The following is an 11,157-nucleotide window of genomic DNA, read 5'->3' as shown; positions in this document are numbered from 1 at the left end:
TCAGTAACCAGAGTATCAGCATTTTCTTTCTTTTCTTTTTTTTTTTTTTTGAGACGGAGTCTCGCTCTGTCGCCCAGCCCAGGCTGGAGTGCAGTGGCGCGATCTCGGCTCACTGCAAGCTCCGCCTCCCGGGTTCACGCCAATCTCCTGCCTCAGCCTCCCGAGTAGCTGGGACTACAGGCGCCCACAACCGCGCCCGGCTAATTTTTTGTATTTTTAGTAGAGATGGGGTTTCACCGTGGTCTCGATCTCCTGACCTTGTGATCCGCCCGCCTCGGCCTCCCAAAGTGCTGGGATTACAGGCGTGAGCCACCGCGCCCGGCCGAGTATCAGCATTTTCTTGCTCTAGTTTCCTGAGCTCCAATTCCCACAGGGCAACATGAATGAGGCCCAATGCTACCCACACGCACAGTGGGTTGCCATACAAGAAAGGAACCCCGAGTTTAGGAAACCTGGTTCTTTTGCAATGTGCAGTGAGCATCTGCCCTTTGTGCTGGAGGAAGACATTGTCTTCCAAGACTGCTGGTTACATATTAGCACAAAAATCCTTGAAAGGTGTCCAGAACAAAGGCAGTGCCTCTGCTTACAAAATGTGTAGAAATGCGGCCGGGCGTGGTGGCTCACGCTTGTAGTGCCAGCACTTTGGGAGGCCGAAGAGGGCAGATCATTTGAGGTCAGGAGTTCAAGACCAGCCTGACCAACATGGTGAAACCTCGTCTCTACCAAAAATACAAAAATCAGCTGGGCATGGTGGCCTGGGCCTGTAATCCCAGCTATTCGGAAAGCTGAGGCAGGAGAATTGCTTGAACCCAGGAAGTGAGGGTTGCAGTGAGCCAAGATTGTGCCACTGCACTCCAGCCTATGCGACAGAGTGAGACTCTGCCTAAAAAAATATAAAAAATGTGTAGAAATGCACAAGACCCATGGGGAATTGTCTCCCAACACAGTGTGGATATGAAACATTGCCATCATTGCAGAAAGTTCTGCCGGACAGCAGAGCTCTAGGGAATGTGGAACTCACTTATTTGCTAGGTCCTTTCCACCATTTCTGAATCCTGGCCCGAGGAGTCACAGCAAAATAAGCAAGCACTGCCACTTTGTTACAGGAAAGAGGTCTTGATCCAGACCCCAAGAGAGGGTTCTTGGATCTCACACAAGAAAGAAAAGCAAAGTGCAAAGCAAAAGCAAGTTTATTTAAAAAGCAAGAAGTGAAAGAATGAGTACTCCACAGACAGAGCAGCCTGAGGCTGCTGGTTGCCCATTTTTATGATGATTTCTTGATAATATGCTAAACAAGGGGTGGATTATTCATGCCTCCCCTTTTTAGACCATATAGGGTAACTTCCTGACGTTGCCATGGCATTTGTAAACTGTCATGGTGCTGATGGGAGTGTAGCAGTGAGGACGACCAGAGGTCACTCTTGTGGCCATCTTGGTGTTGGTGTGTTTTGGCCAACTTCTTTACTGCAACCTGTTTCATCAGGTCTTTATGACCTGTATCTTGTGGCGACCTCCTATCTCATCCTGTGACTTAGAATGCGTTCACCATCTGGGAATGAAGCACCGTAGGTCTCAGCCTCATTTTACCCAGCTCCTATTTGAGGTAGAGTTGCTGTGGTTCAAACACCTCTGACAGCTTTGCATGCTCATGTGTAAATTTCAAGGTGTTTTCCTTGACGCAGATGTTCATCACATTATAATCACTGTCTTTCCGAACTCAGCCATGAAAGGCTGAGTCTGATTTCATGTGCTCTGTCCTCATAATGACACTGTGAGAAGAGGAGGTCAGAGTAATCCAGGAGGGGCAAATGGTTCTGGCAAAGGCCAGAGGTGGGGTGAGCAGGGTGTGGCTGGAGGGTCTGGGAGGCGCACAGGTGAAATGACCAGGACACTCTTAAGTGGTCACTCTAGCAAAGCGGCTCCCAACCTTAACAGGCATCAGGGTCACAGAAGAGTTTGAGGGAGAGATTGCTGAGCCCCACCCCGAGAGCTTCCGATTCACAGGTCTGTGGTGGGGCCTGAGAATCTGCATTTCTAAGACGTTCACAGGTGCTGCTGCGTTGCTGCCGCTGATCTGGGGACCACATCGTGGGAACTGCTGCTCTGGTGTGAGAGATGCACTTGGGCAGCATGCTAGTGACGCGTGGATGGACGATTCTTTTACTTGTTTTAATGCATATTGGAAAAATGCAACTAGCACATCAAACTATATTTTAAACAATGAGTAGATTTAAGAATATATTTATATTTTTATATAAACATATTTTTTATGTTTTTAAACAAGGAGTAGATTTAAGAATATATTTACATATACATGTAGCGGTATGTAGTATGAAGATTGGCAAAGATGGTGATGGTGCTATGGGAATGATTGAGGTCTGGGCAGTACTGATGCAGGAAAGGGCCAAGAATGAGATTCAGACAGGCCCCAGTCAAATTCTACTTCCACTGTGTGATGGCAGATCCAGCTTCGCAGCTTTCCTGTTTATAAAATGGCATTACTACATTTCCATGAATGTTTTTCAGGATGTGTGAGGATCAACTAACTAACAACTAACTAGCTCCTTCCTTTCCATCCTTCCCCAGGAGGAAGGCACAGTCCCTTCCCTTGGACTATTCTCATTCTAGGCAACAGGCTCTGTCACCTTTAAATGCCAAGAAATTGTGAGGGGCTATGGGAATCCCAGGTCCCCACCCTTAAAACAGAAACCACCGCTCCCTCTGGCTGAAGCCTGAGGATTCTGGAAGGGGAAGCAGGCTTGGGCTGGGGAGCAGAGGGTCCCGCAACCGTCCCCGGGATGGGCAGGCACAGACCCTGGGCCCCCAGCTTGTCTACCTCCCCGGGCTCAGGCTGCACAGTGCAGTCCTGTGGGGCAGCGGTGCCTTTTCTAATCTTGCTGCCTTAAGTTAATATCAAAGCTGCTTGGCAAATCCTGAGCCTGTGCCCATGTGAGGTGGGTGGACTTGGGTCTGGCCTAGAGAATCCATCCAGGACTGAATCCATGTTCCTTTTTCAGGGGCAGTAGGCCCCGTCACAGGGCCTAGTCTCAATGGTAGTGGGACAGCAGCAAAGAAAACAAATGACTTAACAAGGAAAACTAAAATATTCTTGGGATCATCAGTATGGAGAAACTTCTCTGGAGGCGCCCTCCAGAAAGCTCAAACTCCAAACAACTGGTCTTGCTCTGGTCCAAAGGACTACTAATGGGAGGGGTGACGATGGGAGACAGGCAGCGTTTTAAGTGAACCCCTAAATCCATGATTTTGGTGGAGCCCTGTAAACTCTAGTGGTGTTTCCATCACACCATTCATTCCACAGGGCTTTCTGCTCCCTGCCCTCCTCGTTTTAATGATCTCAGACAGACATAAAAACGGCTGAGCTCAGCATAAGTGACTGAGACATGAACATTGCCTCAGGGTCCCTGTGGACCCCAGCTGGGTACCATGCCGCCCTAGGTTCTACTTTGACAGGATAAAGTGAACTCATATATTCAGTTGTTTTAAGTGAGCTAACGCTAGGCAGTGCCAGAGGACGAAGACATAAATCTTTCCTAGAGCTCAGAGTCACGGCCAAACAGCTTGGAGAAAACTTTCTGCTTGTTCAAGATGGTTTTTCCTCCCCTCTAAAAATGAGGAGAGGAAAAGTACTAAAAAATCTAAGGGGCTAGGGGGAGGGTGTTAGCAGATTCTGGGAATGACAAACTTGTCAACGCTTTGGCCTCATAAAAATTCTTTTAGTAAGAAAGGCAAACTTTTAAATTGATTTTTCTTACCGTTCTTAGTGGGTGCCGAGGGTGTCACTGGTCACCTGGTCTGCCTGTGTGTTGGCCCTGGCTGGGGAATGAAGGCTTTTCTTATATCTCTGCAGGTTGCATTTGCATCAGAGGTGGGACAGCTTGTTACATATCACCCTCGGCTGTGATCATAGCCTCAGATGCTTCTCAACTGGAGCAAACTCAAGCAAGCTGTTTGAAAACATTTTGAAAACCTCCCAGCCAGAAGGAAACCTTGTTCTAGCAGTACAGAGCAGCTCAAGGAAGAGGCAGTGAGTGGTGTGCCCCACATGGCCTCTGTGTGGCTTGAAATTAACTCCTTTTTTCCCATTTGCTAATTTTCTTTGCAGTTTTTATTCTTTGCAAACACTTTATAGCAACGAACACGTGAAAGAAAGTCACCCACACTCTTATCAGCCCTATAATTTGTCAAATGGCTTTGTGTTTCTAAGTTTCTTGCCTATACACATACCTTTTATTTTTATTTTTTTATTTTCTGAGACTGAGTCTCACTCTGTTGCCCAAGTTGGAGTGCAGTGGCGTGATTTTGGCTCACTGCAACTTCCGTCTCCCTGGATCAAGCAATTCTCGTACCTCAGCCTCCCGAGTAGATGGGACCACCACGCCCAGCTAATTTTTGTATTTTTAGCAGACAAGGGGTTTCATCATGTTGGCCAGGGTGGTCTTGAACTCCTGACCTCTGGTGATCCACCTGACTCGGCCTCCCAAAGTGCTGGGGTTACAGGCATGAGCCACTGCACCTGGCCTGTACACATAGCTTTAAAGCATAACTGTGACCAGGATTCTAGCACCGCCTAACCCCACTCTCCTTTTTTTCAGCCAAGAATCCTCACCTAGATCCGTGATCTAAAACTTTGCTACTCAAAGTGTGGTCTTCTGGAAACTAGCGGCAGCACCACCCCAGACCTACTAAGCCAGAAATCTGCAGGTGAACGAGATCCCCAGTGGATCATATTTATGTTAAAGTTTGAGATAGAGTGCTCTAAAACAGAGATCCCCAACCTTTCTGGCACCAGGGATTGGTTTTGTGGGAGACAATTTTTCCATGGACAGGGGGGTGGGGGGAATGGGTTTGGGATGATTCAGGTGCATTACATTTATTGTGCACTTTAATTTCTATTATTACATTGTAATATAGAATGAAATAATTATACAGCTCATCATAATGTAGACTCAGTGGGAGCCCTGAGCTTGTTTTTTTGCAACTAGATGGTCCTATCTTGGTGATGGGAGACAGCGACAGATCATCAGCATTAGATTCTCATAAGGAGCACGCAACCCAGATCCCTCGCACGTGCAGTTCACGATAGGGTTTTGTGCTCCTATAGGAATCGAATGGCGCTGCTGATCTGACAGGAGGCAGAGCTCAGGTGGTAATGTGAGTGATGGGGAGCGGCTGTAAATACAGACGAAGCTTCGCTCACTCACCTGCCACAAACCTCCTGCTGGGCAGCCCAGTACCGGTCAGTGACCCGGGGGTTGGGAACCCCTGCTGTAAAACACATTAGCTAAGACAAAACTCTACCACGAATTGGGGTTACACAATTTCCTCCTTCCCTCCCTCTTCCCATAGTTGTGGAACATCTGGGGAGTGCTAGGAACTGGGTTGGGTGCTGGGCCTGACAGAGAGCCAGGTCCATTACAAATGGTCTCTACCTTCAAGCCATTTAGGCCTGTCAGAGGCTGAAGCATGATAGCACCGTGGTGTCAGGGAGGAATAGGACTGAACAGCTGGAAGAATCCTGGGGAGGTGGGGCCAGGGCAGGCGATGTGGCTTTGTCCATGGCCACAGAGCAGGTTCACGGGCAGGCAGGACTCGAGCCTAAGCTTCCTCCTGTCAAGTGCACTCGCTCTTGGCTGGCAGAATTCGGACCCTTGGCAGAGAAGTTGGCATGTGGGGATGCACAGAAATGAAATGCCCGAGGTTGCTGCCAGGTCCTCCTCCATCAGGCAAGCCCCTGGAGACCACCTCAGCACCCACCCTCCCTGCCTCTCCCCTCGGCTAGCACAGCCTCTTGCTCAGGTGTCTAAGGGGCTTTGCTCCTAGCATATCTCCTGACCTTTTTGAGACAAGGAAGATCCAGCATGTGATTCAAAACTGTAAAGAAATCTATTCTCCACAAAGTAATGTATGCACTGAATACATTACTCCTGCCAAATGGATGCCATCAAATAAAATATCAAAGGAACTTTTGGAAATTGGTTAAATGGATCTAAAACTAATCTTGAGGAATAAACTGGTAATGACATTTTTTCAAATATGAGAGATAATGAAAACAGCCAGGAGGGGGAGCAAGTCCTTAAAACAAAACACATTGTATAACAATAATACAGAAAACTGTGGTGTTGGCCCAAGAATAAACTGGAATTAAGTAGATACCCAGAATCCGCCGGGCGCGGTGGCTCAAGCCTGTAATCCCAGCACTTTGGGAGGCCGAGACGGGCGGATCACGAGGTCAGGAGTTCGAGACCATCCTGGCTAACACGGTGAAACCCCGTCTCTACTAAAAAATACAAAAAACTAGCCGGGCGAGGTGGCGGGCGCCTGTAGTCCCGGCTACTCGGGAGGCTGAGGCAGGAGAATGGCGTAAAAACCCAGGAGGCAGAGCTTGCAGTGAGCTGAGATCCGGCCACTGCACTCCAGCCTGGGCGACACAGCGAGACTCCGTCTCAAAAAAAAAAAAAAAAAAAAAAAAAAAAAAAAAAGTAGATACCCAGAATCTTGTTTTATGTGTTTTGAGGTATGTAGAAATTTAATATGATAAGGGAGATATAAGAATAGGAAACAGAGGTTTCTCAGTGATATACCTCACACCAGAACAAATTACAGATGGACTAAAGCTGAGTATCTTTTTAAAGATAAAAATCACAATAACTAAAAATAAAATTAAACATATTTTCTAGAGCAGTGCTAATATTCTAGAACCAGTAGAGAATCAATTATTAATATATTTCATTACAAAAAATTAAATAATTTTGTGTGAAACAACTATAACACATTTTAAAATGCAATCAGACTGAGACAGACAATATGTTGTCAGTAAAATAGAAGGTTAATGTCTTTATTTTATTTGGAAAAATAAATTCACACATATATTTCACACAACTGGACAAAGAAAACATTAACATCTCACAAGATAAAAGGGCAAAGAACACTACAGATTCTTTTCAAATGATGAACCACTTTAAAAAATACAATCTTGTTTGTTTGAAGAGAAACATAAACCAAAAAAGTTACCAAGCAATTTTAAAATGAAAATATCCCTTGCTGGTCAAGGTGAGGTGAATTTGGTGTGAAACTATATATTAGTACAGCCACAGTCTATTTTTTTTTTTTTTTTTTTTTTTTTGAGACGGAGTCTCGCTTTGTCGCCCAGGCTGGAGTGCAGTGGCCGGATCTCAGCTCACTGCAAGCTCCGCCTCCCGGGTTTACGCCATTCTCCTGCCTCAGCCTCCCGAGTAGCTGGGACTACAGGCGCCCACCACCTCGCCCGGCTAGTTTTTTGTATTTTTTAGTAGAGACGGGGTTTCACCATATTAGCCAGGATGGTCTCGATCTCCTGACCTCGTGATCCGCCCGTCTCGGCCTCCCAAAGTGCTGGGATTACAGGCTTGAGCCACCGCGCCCGGCCAGCCACAGTCTATTGAATGCAATGTAGCCCTAACAGAATCTGTTAAAATGCTTCTAGTTTTTGACCTGGTACTTGCACTTAATGTCTCTAATCTTAAGAAATAATTCGGAATATTGGGCGAGAAGGTATTTGCTGCAGTATGATTTATAATTTAAGCTTTGGAAAAATGGACATCCCATAAATGTTCGACAAAGACAGCTACATGCATATTAATCCCAAAGACTGTGTGGCAACATGAAAAAAACACTTGAATGTTTCAACTAAAAAGATATAACACTATAATTAACCACAAATGTTTATATTAAAGTGAACAGGACTGTATCAAGCTGATAATTTTTATGATAAAGTCATTAGATTTTTGATATTTTGCTCTACTTTGTTTGCTGTTTCATTGCTTTTACAATGTGAACATTACATTAAAAATAATCCACATTCAGCATAAGTTTGATATAAAGAGATGGTCACATGGGGAAGGAACCAATGCATCTGAAAACTAAGACAGGGTGCAATTAGAAGTTAATCACCCCATTTTCATTTGTGGAAAACAATCTTCTTTTGTGCAAAGCTTCTCTGACTCATGTTCCTCCACCTGTGTAGCTATTCTGTGTAGGGTCATGGAAACATGGTATCTTAGAATGGACAGAGTCTCTGAGATCATTTTATTCCAACTCCTGGTAATTCAAGAACCAGAACTACAGCATCTGTTACAAGTGACTATTCATCTTGATTGATTGAATGCTTTCAGGAATGGGGAGTTCACCACCTCACAAAGCGGCCTGCTCAGTCTGTGCCTTCTAAATCATGCCTGAGGCCATTATACATGACTATTATTCAGAGGAATGTAACCGAAAGCAGAGATTTCAAGCCATGATCACAAACTTAAGGAACTGGAGTGAGGCAGTACCATTCTTTCTAGCAACAGAAAAATATTAAGCTCAAAATAGGAGACCACCCTCATTTATGAAAATTATATTCTAGAAACTGGAATAGAGAAACCCATGGTTATTCTACTGAATATAAATAATTACGGGCAAAGGTTAATTCCCAAAGAAAAATGCTACAGATAGTTGTCATGCTTCTCTAGAGACTTATTAAAACTTTCAGTTCTTCTGAATACAAGAGGGAGAGAGTCCCTCTTCAGAGCTCATTTTTATTGTATCAGAGCCTCTGGCTCTTTCTAACCTCAGCAGAAGTGGAAGTCTGATAAACTGGTAAAGCAGGGCCAGGCAGTTCCAGACATGGGCTCGTGGGACCCGCTGTGGGTTTGCCAAACACAGTGGGACATCTCTTAGGCAAGAATCATCCCAGTTCAGGTGTGTTTTCTGTATTTCGCTAGAAGAATCTAAAAGTTTAATGTTTAAAGGGAGATGGAAAACCCACATTAAAAATGGAGAATGGTGCTTCAGCCCCACCCACATTTAAAACTGATAGTTTGCAAAGCAGTAAGAGAAATCAGCCAATGGCTCAAACAGCATCTCTCCTGGCAGACACCAGGCAACACAGTGAGGGGCAGCGAAGGAGGGTGTGGGAAGTCCAGGCACATCCTTCTGAGGGACCCCGGTGGCACAGGAAGGTGGCAAGGGATAAGGCAGAACCCCGAGAGTGAAAACATCAACCTGGGGATGTGAGCAGCAGAACAGGAAGAGGAGTCAGCAGACAGAAATGAGGAGAGGCTGGGCGCAGTGACTTACACCTGTAATCTCAGCACTTTGGGAAGCCAAGGCGTGTGGATCACCTGAGGTCAGGAGTTTGAGACCAGCCTGACCAATATGGTGAAACCCCATCTCTACTAAAAAACATACAAAAATAAGCCAGGCGTAGTGGCATGTGCCTGTAGCCCCAGCTACTCTGGAGGCCGAGACAGGAGAATTGCTTGAATCGGGGAGGCAGAGGTTGAGGTGCCGAGATCATGCCACCGCACTCCAGCCTGGGCAACACAGTGAGACTCCATCTCAAAAAAAAAAAAAAAAAAAGAAAAGAAAAAAAAAGAGGGAGAGAGAAGGGAAAAACGTCAAATTCTCTCAGCCACGGATTAGTGAAAGTATAGAAAATGTTGGGGTTGAGTGCCTCTTGGATTCTTTCTAGAGCAAAAAGTTGGATTCCCTGTAGCATAGAACAAGACTGATGATTTCATAGTTTGTGGGTTAATATGATATGAGGGTCTTGGATATACATCATTATTCCCCAGAAGTAATGGAGAGTTGAAGTGAGAGGGTTAGGATTGAAGCAGATCTGACCTTTCTGTTACTCCCTTGGGAAAAGCAGTATGTGCCAGATGGCTGGGCTCCTCAAGACCCTCCTGCAAGGCTGAGCATGATGGGCTGTCTGTACAATGTGGGTGAGAACAGAGTAATGCCCCCTGGTTCAGAGAGCAAGGTGCAGGCCCATCCCAACAGCTGGACTGCTCTGCATGGGTTCTCTTTCTAATCTAGGTCCTGACTTGAATCAAAGGGATGGAGACTGAGCCTCTCAGAGGACCAGGAACCAAGCCAAGGCTTGACAAAACCAGCCTCTCTTTCTGGTGTCTGGAAAGGTACTGCTCATCATCCACCGCCCCCATCACTCCTCTAAGATTTTCCACTGTTGGTCATATGTGCAGAGACTGCCAGCAGCTTTCATGGTGACCGAGCTTTGCTGAGGAGGATCAACACTTTCTCATGACCAAAAGCAATAATGTCTCTTGAGAAGCAGCTGTCACACATCCTACCAGACTATGACCAACTCATTTGCCTTTCCTATTATTAATGGTTGCCTTAGATCCAGCACCTAACATCATAGCAGCCGTGTTCCAGGCGAGGTGTTCACTCACCCACTGGAAATCACAGTCCTGCTCTACGTAATCATGAATTTCACTATGCTAACAGTATTAAGCTGGCCAAGGTCAACTTAATGGATTTGGTTTAGTCTTTGGTGCCAAGAAATATACAGCTGATTAACCCAGCTCACAGTTGCACTGAAATCACCTGGTGTTTCCTTGCCTCTTTATCTACTTTGTCCTCAGACAGGCATTGAGAGAGATGACCTTGGCCAAGCCATGCAGGAAGACGGGAAAATTGCTTACAGCTCTGACAAGGAACTGCACCCTGCAGAAAACAGCCTTTGGATTGTTGACTCACCAAACTAGCCAGTTCGTGTTAATGCAGCTGTGACACAGGATGGCTTTGCTGCCTCCTAGGTGGCGAGACAAAGGGATGCGAGGAGGGCGCAAAGGGGAATGCAGAAAAATGCTCAATGCATGCAGACCCGTGGGAACAGCTGCCCAACAGAAATTACTGAGGACACTCGTGAGGGTAAATGGCGGAGATCTTCCCAGAGTTTGAACTGGAAAGGGAAGTGGTGAAGTTTTGTTTAGGACACCCCAAGGCTGAGCTGAGCATGGTGGAAAGTCCAAATCGATTCTCGAATAGTAAGAGAACAAAGTATCTGGATACACTTACCATGCTCATTCATCCTGTGCCATATAATTGGGGTTCAAAACTAGGATGGAAAACCTCAAAAAAAATTATTAGTGAATGAGGAAGTGGCAAAAGAAAAAACATTTACTCAATAAAGACAAAAGTTCCTTGGGCGCCTAGGATGCACTGGGCACTGTGTTAGGGGTATTGAGTGGACAAGAGTGATCACCAGCTTCCAGTCCAGAGAGGAGGACAGATGTAGGATAAGGAGAACCAGGATGGACACCGAGCAGCAGGCGTTCCACGTCTTACAAGTTTTGTCCCCGAGGGCCTTTC

Source organism: Macaca nemestrina, chromosome 12, assembly GCF_043159975.1.
Source record: "Macaca nemestrina isolate mMacNem1 chromosome 12, mMacNem.hap1, whole genome shotgun sequence".
Lineage (NCBI taxonomy): Eukaryota > Metazoa > Chordata > Mammalia > Primates > Cercopithecidae > Macaca > Macaca nemestrina.
The sequence above is the reverse complement of the archived record's forward strand: the minus strand, read 5'-3'. Positions refer to the sequence as shown.